The 16,162-nt window shown below is 48.1% G+C and overlaps 1 protein-coding gene and 1 long non-coding RNA gene across 3 annotated transcripts in view; both read left to right on the forward strand.

Moving 5' to 3' along the window:
- The window catches only part of Kazn (kazrin, periplakin interacting protein), a 371,538-nt gene that overhangs the window by 16,956 nt on the left and 338,420 nt on the right, over positions 1-16,162 (forward strand). The gene's annotated exons all lie outside the window — the stretch shown is intronic.
- LOC110292438 (uncharacterized) lies at positions 2,181-7,402 on the forward strand. Its single transcript, XR_002377714.3, has 3 exons — positions 2,181-2,321; positions 6,973-7,043; positions 7,295-7,402. It is a non-coding gene; the product is annotated as an uncharacterized LOC110292438 (long non-coding RNA).

Below are 16,162 nucleotides of genomic sequence, written 5' to 3' on the forward strand. Positions count from 1 at the left end.
CTGTGGAAGTGAGAACTCCCTCTTTGTGCCTCTTAGTCTCTCGAGGATCCTGCATGCTAATGACCTTGGCGGATGACTCCAGCCCTTTAGCTGGGTGCAGACACCTGCTCCATCAATTTCCGGGATGTGGTCATGTTGGATCCCATCACAGATATTTTCTTGTCTGTGCAGTGCAGCTGCCATGCAACCATCTACAACCAGAGTGGGTCAGTGCCTGTGAATCCCCATTCTAAATCTACCACATATGTGTGCATGCTAAGGGCTCGATCGATATCACCTGTGAATATTAAATTGTTGTGTTAAAATTGAGGGCTGGGGAAATGGCTTAGTCTGGAAGGACTAATTTTGATTCACAGATCCAGCATTATTTTTAAAAAAGAGAGAGAGCCGAGGGGTTGGAGAGATGACTCAGCAGTCAAGGGGGCTTGCACCTCTCCCCAGAGAACGTGAGTTAGGTTCCCAGCACCCAACTAGGTGGCTCACAACCACCTATAACCCCAGCTTTAGAGGACTTGGCTTTGTTCCCTGGCCTCTGAGGATGAGCACAGGTGTGCATGTGCATACACACACACACACACACACACCATTCATACACATACACACACACACACACAAGACATGCATACACATATGCACATACATCCACATAACTAAAAAATGAATATTTCTAATAAGCCAAGTGCCTGGTATGAACCTGTAACCCCAGCTTTGGAGAGGTAGAGATAGGTAAATTCTAACCAGCCAGCCTAACCTATTTGGTGATCTCTAGGCCAATGGGTGACCCTTTCTGCAAAAACGAGGTAAACAGAATCTGAGGGATGTCACTGCAGGTTATCATCTGGCCAACACACATGCATTTCCATGTGTGCCCTTGTACACACATGGACAGCACACACCCACACAACATACTGACATCCAGCATGTCGGTGGCAAACCTCTCCTGCTCACGTGTAATCTCTCTTGGGAATGGCAACAGAACCATTTTAAAGAGGCTCTGGTTAAAGTCAGAATCTTGGCTTTTCAAGAAAAAAAAAAGAGAGAAATCTAGGTTTTTGTTCCTCACGCGTTTTCACCCCTTGAGACCTGTGCCCCCATATACCTGATACCAGTAGCTCCTACCTCAAAGATACAAAGCCCATCTGCGACATTGAATGTCTCATCCTCGTGAGGAAAGGGAGCCAGCTGCCTCCCAATAGGCCCTCCATGAAGTTTTAGATTTTTCCTTCCATCCATCATTCGTAGCTAGCTTGCTGATATTTAGGTCTCATTATTCGGCAAGAACAGACCCTGAGGGCTGGGAGGCAGCCCCGGGGCCTTGTCATCAGATTCGAGAGACATGTCATCCATCTGTGGAAACACTTTGCTTGGTGCCCTCAGAATGTTCTAGGGGCCCAGTTGAGAATTCCACATCTCTAGGCTGTTCTGCCTCCCACATCTTGTAGGACCGTGGACCCATCTTTTCCCTTGTCCATCAGTAAAAATGGAAACAGTTGACTCAATGGCTATATCTGTTATGGGACACCACCTGCTAGGTGGCAGGCCTCGAGCTAACTGGTATCACAAAGCCACTGTGGTAGACGGAAGACAATGAGTGACCAGGATAACCATGGCATTGGTGTTTACTGAGTGCTTAGGTGGGACAGGGACCTGCTGTATATGAGGAGTAAGTAGTTCCATTTAAATCCTGACCCCAGTGCTTATAGCCAGCGTGATTTTGAACTGAGATGACCCAGGCAGCGTATCTGAGTCACACAAGAGTAATGTTGGTGCGAGCAGCCTGCTGACTACAAAGCAAGTCTACCTGTCTTTCTCCTTCCTTCCCCCCTCCCTCTCTTTTTCTCTTCCTTTGTGTATATGTCACATGTACACATTTGTGTGGGGGCTGTGCTTTTGTGAGTGTAGACTTGTATGCTTATATATGTGCAAGCCAGAGGTTGACACATGTGTCTTCCTCAATCGCCCTCCACCATATTGTTTGAGGCAGTGTCTCTACATGAACCAGGAACTCACTGTTTCAGCGAGGCTAGCCAGCCAGCAAGCTCCAGGATCTTCCTGCTTTCTCCTTTCCAGGGCTGAGACTATAGGTGATGTCATAGTGTCTGGCTGTTTATGTGGGTGCTGGGCATCTGAACTCAACTCCCCATAGTGATGCAGCACACACATTTACTGACAGAGCCCCCCACCATGACCCGACCTGTTTTTTTAGCCAGCATGTGCAACTCTCTTATGAGAACTTATAGTCACCATATACTGTGGTAAGAGATGTACAGGTGGTGCAGGGTAGACAGAAGTGTCACTGGGGACGTTCTGTTCAGACAAAGGTAAGGGGACCACGACAGTTTTCAAAGGAGGTGAACTTGGATAGAGCCTTGAAGGTCAGGTAGATCTTCTCTGGGGTCAGGAGAGGTCACTGGCATCTTTGGGGGGAGGCAGGTCTAGAAAGTCACCAGCATGTGGGCATAGACACGGTGGAGGTGGCATATGACATGGCATTATTATTGGCACAGTTCCCATGTTCTCCATGTTTTCTGGAGACTTGGAAGCTAAAACTGATTTCTAAGGCCTCAGCTCTCAGCCATCCCTTTGGGAAGCTTTTCTGGGTAGACTTTGCACATGGGGGTGCCCGCATGAGCCTTCTGTTGGAGTAACTGGCAAATTTTCCCCATCTTCGTAAGGTATGGATCCCTGGTGAGGGAGTGGGCTTGGGACAGAGCTGGGTGGTGCCCGGCATTGTTAATCTATTCCCTTAAGGCAACAAACGGTGATAGGTGGCTTTGCAAATAGTCCAGACCTTGCTTACCTTAGTGTGCCCTGGGTAAATCACAAAACCTCACTGTGGCTTCGGTTTCTCTGTTCATAAAGTGGTACAATACATTGGAGACGGGATTATTTTGAAGTTCAAGTGAGATGACAAATACCAAGACATGTTGATTCCCCAAATGTTCACACCCGGCTTTAAATTGTTCTATAGGGGACGAGATGCATGCATAAATGTTCTCATACACGCTGAAATGAGAAGTTTTTTTTAAAGAAAAGATTTGTTTTATTTATTTGTGTATGTGCGTAATTGTATGTACATGAGGTAGGGGCACACGTAGATGCCAGGAGAAGATGGCAGATCCCTAGAAGCGGGAGTTAATAGGCATTGTGTCCAGGCTTGTTACATGAGCTGAGATTCAGACTCAGGTCCTTAAGGTTGACAGGAAGCTTCGTAACTGCTAAGCTGTCTGTCCAGCTTGAGAATGAGAATTCCTAATGGACGTTCTCATGTCCTTGAAGAACTGAGGTGGTGTTAGCTCCTAGCACGGGCTGTAGTGGACTAGAAGTGGGCTTCAGTTCCAGGCGAAGTCAACACCAGCAGCTTGGCAACAGCCTGCCCAGTGACGTCCATGTTGTGGGACCTTTAAGTGTAAGGAGGTTCTTATCCTGTGAGTTCCAAATGCTACAAGCTACAAAGAAGCTGACCAAGGGAGAGTATGAGGGACAGAAGCCATCTGACATGTCCTGGCAGAAGCAAAACAAGCCAGCTGCCATGCCTGGGCAGAAACAAGGGGCTTTCAAGTAACAGTCATGGCTTCAGGCCTGGCTCTGCCACTTACTAGCTGTGGATGACCTTGACCAGGGTATCTGATCTCTTCCAGCCTTTGTGTGTGTGTATGTGTGTATGTGTTTTTGTGTGGTATATATGTGTGGTATGTGTGTGTATGTGTGTGGTATGTAGTATGTGTGTGTATGATACATATAGGGTGTGTTTGTGTATGGCATGTGTGGTGTTTGTGGTGTGTGTGTGCATGATGCACTTATGTGTGTGTTTGTGTGTGGTGCACATATGGTATATGTGATGTATGTGTGTGTATGGTGTGGTGTGTGTGTGGTATGTGTGTATGTGTTTATGTGCATGTGTGTGTGTGATGTATATATGTATGTATATATTTGTATGTGTGGTATATATGTGTATGTATGTGTTTGTGTGTATGTGTGTGTATATATACATATACATGTGTGTGTGTGTGTGTGTGTTTGTGTGTGTGTGTGTAGTCAGAGGTCAATGCCAAGTGTCTTTGTCAGATCCTTCTCCAGCGTCGCCTGTCTCGACCTCTGCAGTACTGGCATTGCAAGCAGGTGCCATCACACTTGGCTCTTCATGAGCCTTCTGAGAATTTGAACTCAGGCCCTCATGAGTACAAGGCAAACAGTCCTGCAGACTCAGCTTATTCTCCAAGAAATGGGAACAGAAAGTTGTACCTTCAGTCTGGGGCAGCCGTGGGGCTCCTAGGAAATGCTGCAGAAGGCTATGGCCCAGCAGTGCTCCTGGCACACAGAGGCTTGATGCCGGTCTCATTACTGTGGTCATTAAGTCCCGGTCACTGACAATGGTCCTCTCTCCCAACTCTGCGTAGTCTGTTGGATGGAGCATCAGGCCACTCTCCCTGGATAGGAACTCTCTCACTGGCCACAGGAGGGATCACAGCAGGTAGCTACTCCAAGGAGAACATTGTCCTGGAGTTTGACCTGTTACAGGAGCTGCTGAGGGAGAAGATCGTTGCTGGAGGTGCAGACGGAGTCCTCTCAGTACTGGTCCATGGGGAACCTGCCCCCAACCTGGTCATTTGTCAGGCACTAAACAGCTAATGGGTAACAGGATGATGGGAAAAGGGGAGGGGCTTCCAGCCTGACAATCTCAGAGCCCTTCCAAGGTGTGCAGGATGCCATTGGTGGATTTCCCCCCAGCCCCACCCCAGCTTGAAACTGACGCTGTGGCTCACAGGCGGACCTGTTTGCCTTTTGAATGCAGTAAACGAGTTTGCTGAATTCAGACACTCACGTAGGGAGAGTACTATTCATGTCTGCTTTGCAAGATTTGGGGCTGTAAGGAACCTGAGAATAGGACCACCCCAAACTCCTCCTATATGGCTCAGTCTGTCATCACTGGGATTGTTGACTGTTGACATTTTCCCCTTTGAAGAGGAGATAGAGAGAGTCGTTGGACCCTCACCTGAGATTCCAGCTACCTTTTCTCGGTCATTTATATGCAATTCTACCCTATTGCTAGCAGTCTGCAGGAATGGGTAGGAGGTGCTGGCGCACAGAGGAGGTTGATTAAAAAGATGTTCCATCTGTGTGGCTATGGAACATCCGGGCTATCCCACTCAGCCCGGATGTAGACTTTCTAGTACTGCTACTTTGGGGTCTCCTGCCCTCCTGCCCATAACCCCTCACCCAAGCTTTATAAGTGGACCTAGTAAATAACTCACTGGTTCCCCAGCGTGAACGTGATAGACTCCGACTTTGGCTTGCCTTTGAGTCCTTATGAGGACGGGTAGACGCTGCTCTAGAATTCTTCCAACAGCACCATAGTGACTCCCTGAGGCCCCTTGGCTTTGCTCGTATCCTCACAGCTGGGACACCTACCTATCACTGTCTAACATTCTCCCCAAAACAGCCACACAGTAGCCCTTTCTTTCCTGACATCCCAAAGAATTTGTACCTTAGCCGAGGGGTTACCTCGGGGACCCAGACAGAAGTCAAGGAAATGGAGTGCATAGGAAGATGCCAAACCCACTTCTTGTCCCGGCATTTTAAGGATGCCACCCCAGGAGCAGAGCCCTCCAGCCAGTCCCATCCAGCACAGACCATCAGCCACTGAGAAAGCCTCCCCACTCCTCGGCAAGCTTTGAAGGGGCAATTTTGGAAGAAAAATGTACCGATTTATCTTCTCCTTTACCCTGTGTCTGGAAGTCAGCCGTGCCTCTGACGTCTGAAACACAACAGGCCTTTAATAAATGACAGCAGTCAGAAGTCCCCAAGGCAGCCCGTTGGAACTCCATCTTGGAAAGAGTGGACTATATTGATAGGTTTCGATCGGGTTTGCTTCACATCAGTCCTGGTAGGGATGGGGCATAGGCACAGTAGATACTGATACGTGGAATTCTGTTGACTAAAATAAGGCTCCTTTGAGAGTTCTTGAGCCTTAGGGATCTACTTCTTCACCTTTAAGCCTTTCATGAAATGAAATTTAGGTGTGCCTACCTACAGTTACATGAAACTTTGCAGTAGGGGTGGGTCCTGAAAACCTCATGGTTTGTTAGACTTTGCTCCCACGTGTGAGTATCGATGATGATGGTAGTGTGTGCTTTCACGACTCATTGGCTGCTTCCTGGCCTCAGAGATGCAGTGAACCCAAGGTAAGTGAGACTGAAGCCAAGACACCACTCACAGCTCACGGTAGACTCTTCTCTTCTCTTCTCTTCTCTTCTCTTCTCTTCTCTTCTCTTCTCTTCTCTTCTCTTCTCTTCTCTTCTCTTCTCTTCTCTTCTCTTCTCTTCTCTTCTCCTCCTCCTCCTCTCCTTCTTCTTCTTCTTCTTCTTCTTCTTCTTCTTCTTCTTCTTCTTCTTCTTCTTCTTCTTCTTCTTCCTTCTCTCTCTCTCTCTCTCTCTCTCTCTCTCTCTCTCTCTCTCTCTCTCTCTCTCTCTCTCTCTCTGCTGTGTATGAGTGTGAGATCGTGTGTGCATGCCCTGTATGTATCTCTGTGTGTGTGAGAGAGCATACAGTAAACCTTTTCTCTGCCTTTGTCTCTGTTTCACTCTGTGAGTGTGTGTGTGAGAGAGTATGTGTGTACATGCTCTGTGTGTGTGAGTGTGTGTATGTGTGTGTGTGAGAGAGAGCATGTGTGCATGTTCTGTGTGTGTACACATGTAAAAGACAGGATCATCTTAGCTGTCATTCCTCAGTAGTCATTGACCTTGGTTTTTTTGAGACAGGATCTCTCACTGGCCTGGAGTTGACTGATTGGGCTAGCTGGCAGACCAATGGGCTCCCCAGCGCTAGGAAGTGCGTACTGCCATGATGGGCCTTTTTTACATGGGTGCTGGGGCTAGAACTTCAGGTCCCTATGCTTACATAGCACACACTTTAACGACTAAGCTATCTCTTCAGCCCTACTGTTCTTTATACATTTTTTTTATTTCAAAGTTGCGAAGACTCTACAAAGCCTCCAGGGGCCTTGCATGACCAGAACAGTATGCAGATGAACGCAGAACTAGGTAAAGAGACCTCATTTGTGAAACAAAGGTGATTCTTTTCTGCGGGGGTGGGGGGTGAGGGGATGGGGGAGCCCTGGCTCAACAGGACTGGCCCCCATCTGCAACTTCAGAATGTGACTTTCAGCTTTGTGGGGATAAATACCACTATGAGCAGCAATTCCCAGAGACATCATTATCGAGTGGGTTAGAAACTCCGAAGCCCCCAAACCTTCTCTTTCCCTCCCCTCAACCCCCACCCGCTCTCTCCCCAGACGCGACTCCTCCAAACCTCACCTGAACAAACAGGAACTCTTGGCTTCTCAGTGAGGTGATGTCTGGCTTTTCCAATGAAATCTCACAGGTAATTGCTGGTCTGTGCCGGGAACCTGACTACAGTGAACTGCCTGTGCCCAACCTGTGTCACCTGGAGAATGCCCCACCCCAGGTGGTAAGCATGGAAGGAGTTAGCAGCAGGAGGCACCAGGCAACCGATCAGGAGGCCTCTCTGGGGCCCTCCCCGCCTCCTTCCTCAGCATGCAGCCTGTATCCAGTCAGTGTTCGGAGGGTGACAGCATCAGAAAACCCACGAAATAGCCTTCAGGGGACGAGCTGCGATGAGCTATGTGGCCCCGCATATTTTGGAACCACCCAGGGATAACGTTCCGATTGTAATTAAAAATGAGGCAGAGACAGCACATGTCACAGGTGGAACACAAGCCATTTAAAAGCAAGGAACCCACAAAACGAAAACCCACTTAGAGAAATCCCCTTCCAAAAGAAAGCCCCAAAGAGGCTTCGCTTATTTTAGAAGCTTTAAAAAAATGCTTAGTGATACAGTTCAGCAGACTCTGTTTAAGGGAAGGTGGGACTCTGAGACTATTTTGACAAGACAGAGTTTTGACTGAAGTTGGGGAAGCTGAAAGCGTTACTTTCAGATGTAATTATGTGAAATTTCAATTATCGCCCGTCCTTTTTTAAAAAGTCTTTCAGTTTGGCAGGCAATTAGTAGAAGTGACAGAGGGCGGGGGTCTGCGAGGTATGCTGTGTGATTCTTCCCAGGGTCAGACCCTCTCTCAGTAATTAGATGTCCTGGCTGCCCTGGGAATAAATGGCAGTGAGGAGCTGGATCAATGTGACCTGGGAATCTTGATGAGCCCCTACTGTGTGCCCTGCAGGCCCCACCCCTATTCAGTGCTGATAATTGTCTTGTGCGTCTCTTTTTTGCTACCCAAAAGATTCTGGGAGGCATTTGGTGGGTCAAGTCGGTTTAGACCCACATGTTCTTAGACTGCAGGCTTGAGCTGGTGGGGCAAGCCTGGCACAGGCACATTCCTGTCTTGCCCTTCCTCTAGCTGAGCTCAGGAACCTGGCCCCACGGAGGGTGCTGAGGATGTCAAGAGAGACGGTTCCTTCTGTGCCGTGCCTCTCTAGCTGCCTGCACACATTACATGATTCAATGACCCAGGTTGTCAACCGCGTGTCACCACCCCTGAAGTTTACTCAGAAGCCTCTGCTAAGTGCTAAAGGAGGGTGCAAACACAGGCCTGCAACCATCAACTGGCCTTGGGGGGGGGCACTTCCTGTTGGGCTAAGTGTCCTGATGCACACAGCTCGTGGCAGCCCTCATGATATATAACATACCTATTCATCATATGGGGAAATAGAGGTCCAGATAGCTCAAGGGCTCATTCCCTGCCCAGGGACTTCAGGATCACCAAGACAGGAGGAGTTTGGATCCAGCTTTGGTCTCAGCAGCTTTGCCTACAGGCTGAGTGACAGGAAGCTGCATCAGAGACACTTTCAGCCTTCAGTCACCCCCACGAGTCTCTGAATGTTCCTCCTGTTGGTCACTTCTGATGGAAACCCTCCCCGTATTCCTGGGGACAAAACAGGGACGAGAAAGTGAGAGATGCAGAAAGCAGGTGCTTTACAGAGCATCTGGGAAACTGAGGCAAACAGGCAAGGAAGGGAGACAGAGATGGGACCCGGGGTTCATTCTGAGCCAGGTCAGATGACAGAGGGAAGCCTGAGCCCAAATCTATAACAAACATCAAGACAGGAGGGAGAGTATGCACAAAGGCCTATGCAACTGCAGCCTTCTTGTATGTCGGAGGAAAGTAAGAAGGTCTATGGGACTCTAACTTAGTAAGAGGGGGAAGGAAAGAGTGTCACAATAGAGGAACAGGTCAAGGTCAGAGGGGCATCTGGGCCAGAGAGTGCAGACTGGGTAAGAATGTGGAGCTAGGCATGTATCCAACAGATGGTGGCAATGTGACTCCTCTCTCTCTCTCTCTCTCTCTCTCTCTCTCTCTCTCTCTCTCTCTCTCTATCTCTCTCTCTTTATCTCTCTCCCTCCCTCCCTCCCTCTACATCTTTCCCTCCCTCCCCACATAAGTGTATGAGTGTGTGTGAGTGTGTGCATGTGAGTGTGTGTGTGAGTGTGTTGTGTGAGTGTGTGTATGTGTGTGTATGCATGTGTGCATTGTGTGAGTGTGTGTGTGCATGTGTGTGTGTGAGTGTGTGTGTGTGAGTGTGTGTGTGTGTGTGTGTGTGTGAATGTGTGTGTGTGTATGCATGTGTGTGTGTTGACACACCAGAGTCTGATGTCAAGTGTCTTCCTCAATCACTTCACCTTCCACCTTAATTTTGGGAGTAGAGTCTCACTCGCACTAGGAGCTCACCGGTTGAGCTACACAGCCTGGCCACTGAATCCCCACGATCTGCATGACTCTGACCCTCCTGAGTTGGGACTGTAGGTGGATGGCATCATCCCTGATTTATATATAGATACCAAGGATCCAAAACAAAGCTGGTACCGTCTCTGGGCTGTTTTGTTCCAGCGGGATGGACTCCCCCCGCCGCCCCACCTCTACACACACACACACACACACACACACACACACACACACTCACCTTCTGCCACAGAGTCTGAACCTTTACACCTGGGCTACGGTTGGTGGCGTCCGGGTTCACGGCAGCTCTGTGGACCATGTGTGCGTGCAGATTCTTAAGATTTGTTTGAAAAGACGACCTTTGGTTGCCAGAGTAATTTTGGTTCAAGTTGGCACCCGAAACAAAGCGGCCTTTCAAGGTCCCCACGGCCTATAGGCAGCCAGGACTTTTTTCAATGAGATTGTGGGAAAGTTGCCAAGTCGTTTGGGCCCTGTAAATTAGGCCTTGTTTAAAAATTTAGATAAAGCCCGACGTGAGAGAGAAACGCTTTCATAACATGCAACGTGAATTATGCTGCAGACCCCTTTCAAGTTCAATGGAACTGTTCTCTCGGAGCTCCGAGACACGAAATGCCTCGAATGTCAAAAGATTTTTCGTTTATTGTCCCAAGTAAAACGAGGGTGTTTTTTGTGGTTTAATGGCTCCCTCAGATGCACATGTAAATGGAATTCGCTCGGAGAATACTGGGCCTCTTTCTCGGTCTGTTTTCACAAATCTGCCTCCCTCTCAGCAGCCACCCTGTGAGGGCGGGTCCCATGGTCCCCACTTGGAGATGAGGAATAGGAATGCATCGCAGAAACTCACCCATGTCAGCTGCAGGTTCGCCACCAACACGTCGTGTGTCTGTTGTTAACCCGTGACAAACCCAGAAACCGCGCACAGACATACCATAGTACATGTGTGGTAGTCAGGAGATAACTTCAGGAGTTGGCGCTTTCCACCATATGGGTCCTGGAAATTGAACTCAGGTCATCAGGCTTGGTGGCAAGCCTCTCTACCCACTGAAACCATCTTGCCAGCCCAATCTGACATCCTAAAAGGTGCTTCGTTAATGTGGCAGCTGCTTCCTTGGAAAACTCACCATTTCTCTCTTCTTCTGGGTCACTTAGGGTGTGACCAGTTGTGTATATGTGTGCATGTGCGTATGTGTGCTCGCACATGCACACACGAGTGTTTTCCAGCTGTGTGACCCTAAGAAAGACACTTAACCTCTCTGAGGCTTTGTTTTCTCCTCAGTAGACTAGAAGGTAATGCTACACATTGTCTTGAAAGTTTGTTGCAAAGACTGGATTAAGTTTAATATCTGTATGGATAGAAATAATGTAAGTCATTGGGTTTTTTTTGACCTAATCACGTGCCATTACATCTTGGGTGGTTATGGAATTTGAACACCCCACAATCCATTGCTTTTCTGAAAATAGCCCCTAATTTTAGTTCAGAAGTCTGTCTTTCGATTCCTTAGGATTTGAAGTTCATAGCACACCTTCCTACCTGGCCGGCATCCTTCTGCACACCCGATGACTTAGGCTAAATGGTATCATTATTTCTATTGACTTCTGCTGTTAGTGCAGCGATGGCCCCATCATCCAATCAGAGTCCATCCCAGCACATCAGTGGCAGCTACTAGGAACTGTGCCCCATCTGGAGACTCAAAGGGTGGAGCAGCTGCATCCTTCTTAGCACCAGGAAGAGAGAGCCAGGTGAATAGAAACAAGTATCAGATGATGTGGGCTAGCATAGACACTGCAATTACATATGTCCACATAACCCACTGTATGTATGTGTGTAGTATGTATGTATGTATGTCTGTGTTGCAGGAATGTATAGGTGCTGCACATGTGGGTGTAGACATGCTTGCCTGTGTATATGTATGTGGAGACCAGAGGTTCGCACCAGTGTCTATACCTATCACATTCTACCCTATATTTTTGAGTCAAGGTCTCCCATTGAATCTGGAACTTATTATTTTGGCTAGGGTGGCTGTCCCTGGGATCCTCCTGTCTCTGCCCCTAAGCACACCAAGCTTACAGGTGTACACTGCCACACTTGGCTTTTTAGGTGGGTCCTGGGGATCTAAACTTGGGTCTTCACACTTAAGCAGCAACCACCTGACCCACTGAGCCGTCTCCCCAGCTCAGGTTGGAAATTTCCAGAAGGGACCCATGTGTCAGCACCTGGGGGATGAGCCTTTAGAAAGCTCCTACAGGTGGCTCTGTGGCCCTGCAGCTGACAATCAATTTCAGTGTCAGTCTCTCCCCCCTCCCCCCTCCCCCCTCCCCCCTCTCCCCTTCCCATTCCCCTCCCCCTTTCCATCTCTCTCTCTTTCCCCATTCTACCTCCCCTTCTAGCTGCTTGTCCTCTGGGTCTAATTCCCTCCTGCCGCACAGCTCTTCCACCTAGGGAGGCTCATTCCAAAGCTTCCAGCTGGCACTGCACGGCTTGCTGGTGACATGAAGACATGAGGCTCCAGGTGGCATACATCACAGCTTGTCACCTCAGCCTGTGTACCCGAGACAGTGTGAGAATGCTGGAGCCCACATCCTCTCTGGCGCTGGCTGGATTTCTCTTGGGGCGGGAGTGGGGTGGAGTGGAAACTTCCAGGCAGTTGCTCTCCTCTACAGACGAAGAAGCTGGAGTACAAAGTGCAGGCCAGCTCATAGGTGTGTGTACCCAAAGGTCTATGTTGTTTCTCTGTACGTGTGTGCATCTGTGTGTATATGAACATGTGTGTGTGGAGGTCAAAGGTCATTGTTGGATATCTCCCTAGATTGCTCTCCACCATATTTTTTGACAGTTGATACAGAATCTCTTACTGAACCTGGAACTCATCAGTTTGGCCTCCAGCAAGCCCCAAGGATCCCATTCACAGCCCCTACGCCCTGAGTCTCTGAGTTCCTGGTGCTAGGATTAGTAGGCATGTGCTACCTTGCCTGGGTTTGGTGTGTATGCATATATGTATGGGGTGTGTGTGTGTGTGTGTGTGGTGCACTCCCTTGCACACATGTGGGCACATGTACTGTATTGCGGGTTTCGACTTCAGAGGACAACCTCGAGTCTTGGCCCTCCCCTTCTACTTTGTTTCAGCCATGGTCTTTGCCTGAAAGTTTCCAGGGATTCCCCACCTTCACCCTCCATCTTCCCATAGGAGTTCTGGGATTACAGTCATGCCACCAGCTTTACATGGGTTCAAATCCAGGTCAGGGGTTTTAACCCACTGAGCCATCTCTTCAGCCTGGTGTTGAGAAGCCAACTTCAGAAATAGTATAGGAGTGATCTGGGGTCAGCTTTTCTTAAGGCCACACCACAGCTTCTGCTAAGCGCCATGGATTTTAATAAACAGTATTTTGATTGGATTTAGAAGTCTGAGGAAGACAAAATGAACATTTTCACAGTTCCCTGTCAAACCCGAGTGTGATCGCCAAACTGTCAAGTTAAAATAGAGCAGGAGGAGACACGGCTCATGTGAGCATCCCTCTTGCTGGTGGGAGCTTCTCGGGCCTTCCCGTAATTTGCATTTTTCTCCTCTCTCCCACCATCTCCCTCAGCAGGTGCTAGCTAAGCCTTCTGGGACAGGATGGTGGGCATCAGTGGGTTCACAGGAGGATTCTTGAATGGTACCAGTCAGAACAAGTTTGGATGCGCTGAATACTTGCTTTTAGTTGAAATACTGAATACTTGTGCAGAGCAGTGGATCTCGACCTACCTAACACTGCCACCCTTTAAGACAGATCCTCATGTCTTGGCAACCCCCAACCATACAATTATATGTCCCGCTACTTTATAGCTGTTACTGTTATGGATTGTAATGTAAATATCTGATAGGGAGGATATTTGATATGTGACCTCCAAAGGGGTTGTGATATCTCTCTGTCTCTCTGTCTCTCTGTCTCTCTCTCTGTCACATGCACACACACAGGCACACATAGAAGGTGATTTTAAAGAGCATTGTGTATGAATGCTTTATTATATAGAAGTCTCTCTCTCTCTCTCTCTCTCTCTCTCTCTCTCTCTCTCATGTGTGTGTGTGTGTGTAAGTGTGTAAGCCTGTGTATCCATCCTCTCACTGGCCCATAGCTTATCAGTTAATCCAAGCTGCCTGCTCGACAAAGCCACAGGGACCCTCCTGTTTCTTCTCTGTGTCATGGTTACAAGCAGATGCCGTCCCTCCTGGCTTTTCATGTAGGGTGCGGGGACTGTGGTCCTGATGCTGTGCAGCAGGCCTTTTACCCACAGACAAATCTCCCCAGTCCTTTTTCTTGATTTTTTTTTTGATATACTCATCTTCTGACTTATTCTGCAACTAGAGGCTGTGAGGCCATGATGTCGTCTCTTCCCCGCTTCAGATGTTGCTGAGAAGTGAAACAGGACCCCAAACATCTCCCTGCAGACATTCCCTTGTAGGACTTCATCCTGCATATACCCACCCTTGACCACCTTCATGGGTCTGAGCCAGATGTAACTAGCTGCATCCTGCTTCAGAAATGCCCTGGGGGTGGGGCACACTTGTTTTTTCATGCTGGTGACTCCCTGTTGGGACAGAATGATAATATACTCTTAACATTGTCAGACCTGGTTGCTGTCACATCTTTAGTGTCCGTGGGGGGTGGGGTATTAGTCAGGGTTTCTATTCCTGCACAAACATCATGACCACGAAGCAAGTTGGGGAAGAAAGGGTTTATTTGGCTTACACCTCTAAACCACTGTTTATCACTAAAGGAAGTCAGGACTGGAACTCGAGGAAGTCAGGACTGGAACTCGAGCAGGTCAGGAAGCAGGAGCAGATGGCAGAGGCCATGGAGGGATGTTTCTTACTGACTTGTCTGCTTCCCCTGGCTTGCTCAGCTCGCTTTCTTATAGAACCCAAGACTACCAGCCCAGGGATGGCACCACCCACAATGGGCCCTCCCCCCCTTGATCACTAATTGAAAAATAAAATGCCTTACAGCTGGATCTCATGGAGGCATTTCCTCAACTGAAGCTCCTTTCTCTGGGATAACTCCAGCTTGTGTCAAGTTGACACACAAAACCAGCCAGTACAATTGACCCCTTGTCAACTTGACACAAAAACACATCACTATTAAGCCTCAACCCTTACTTTCTTATTCATCCCCAAGGTCTAAATAACATTAAAAGTCCCACAGTCTTTACATATTAAAAGTTCAATCCCTTTAAAATGTCCAATATCTTTTAAAATTCAAAGTCTTTTAACTGTGGGTTCCACTAAAATACTTTCTTCCTTCAAGAGGGAAAAATATCAGGGCACAGTCACAATCAAAAGCAAAATCAAACTCCAACCATCCAATGTCTGGGCAACTCACGATCTTCTTAGGCTCCTCTAAGGGCTTAGGTAACATCCAAGCAAGCCAGTAAGTAACATCCTTGCATGCCCTCTGCATCAGCTCCTGCTTCCTGACCTGCTTGAGTTCCAGTCCTGACTTCCTTTGGTGATGAACAGCAACATGGAAGTGTAAGCTGAATAAACCCTTTCCTCCCCAACTTGCTTCTTGGTCATGATGTTTATGCAGGAATAGAAACCCTGACTAATACAGGGAGATTGGTTCCAGGTTCCACCACAGATACCAACACTTGAGGGTATTCAAGTTCCCTGTGTAAGATGGCAGTATCTGCAGGTGACCTCTGTGTGTCCTCCCAAATGTCCTCCGTGACCATTACCAAGTGGAGTATGGTCCCCTATACAAATGCAAAGGCTGTAGGAATGACTCCCTGTCTGTGTTGTTTAGTGAGTGGGAACTAGGAAACAAGTATCAAGGTTGGGGTGTAGCTCAGGGGTAAATTGATGTGTTTAGATGTGTCCAAGTTTCCAAGCTCCCTCCTCAGCACCAAAAGCAAGGGTATACATGTTTGGTATAAGCACAACTGTCATAGACAGCATGCTCTGTGAACCAGACACCAGGCCAAGGATGCTAAAACAAGAACTAGAGAGAGAAAGAGGGTTCAGCATTCCCCAGGAAGTCTCGAACAGTGGGTATCCCAACCTTATTTGCATAGCTCAAACAGCAAAGGTTGGCCAAGGTTTGCTTTTAGAAAACTTCTAGATTATTTTAAACAAATATCTCTGACCTGAAGATGGTTAAACTCAATGATACAGAACCCACTCCGTGATACAGAACCACAGGCTGGTGGTGGTCACAGGTTTCCATAAGAAGACACCGTTCTTTTCCCTCGCTTTGCATCTCTCCTTTCTATTGTCTCCAGCTGTTGCATGTGCATGTGTCAAGGTAGCCATGGGGACCGGATGGCCTAATACGACACAACCAGTACTCAGAATATCCTCCTCACTCTATCTTGAACTGTCCCTGCCATGTGAACCTTGATCATTCACAGGAAGACTCATCCAATGTCCCCAAGTCCATTTCTGTCAACCGTGCTTGACCACAAAGGATTGT

Source organism: Mus caroli, unplaced genomic scaffold (genome assembly GCF_978045245.1).
Source record: "Mus caroli unplaced genomic scaffold, Mus_caroli_1 scaffold_6, whole genome shotgun sequence".
NCBI classification, from domain to species: Eukaryota; Metazoa; Chordata; class Mammalia; order Rodentia; family Muridae; genus Mus; species Mus caroli.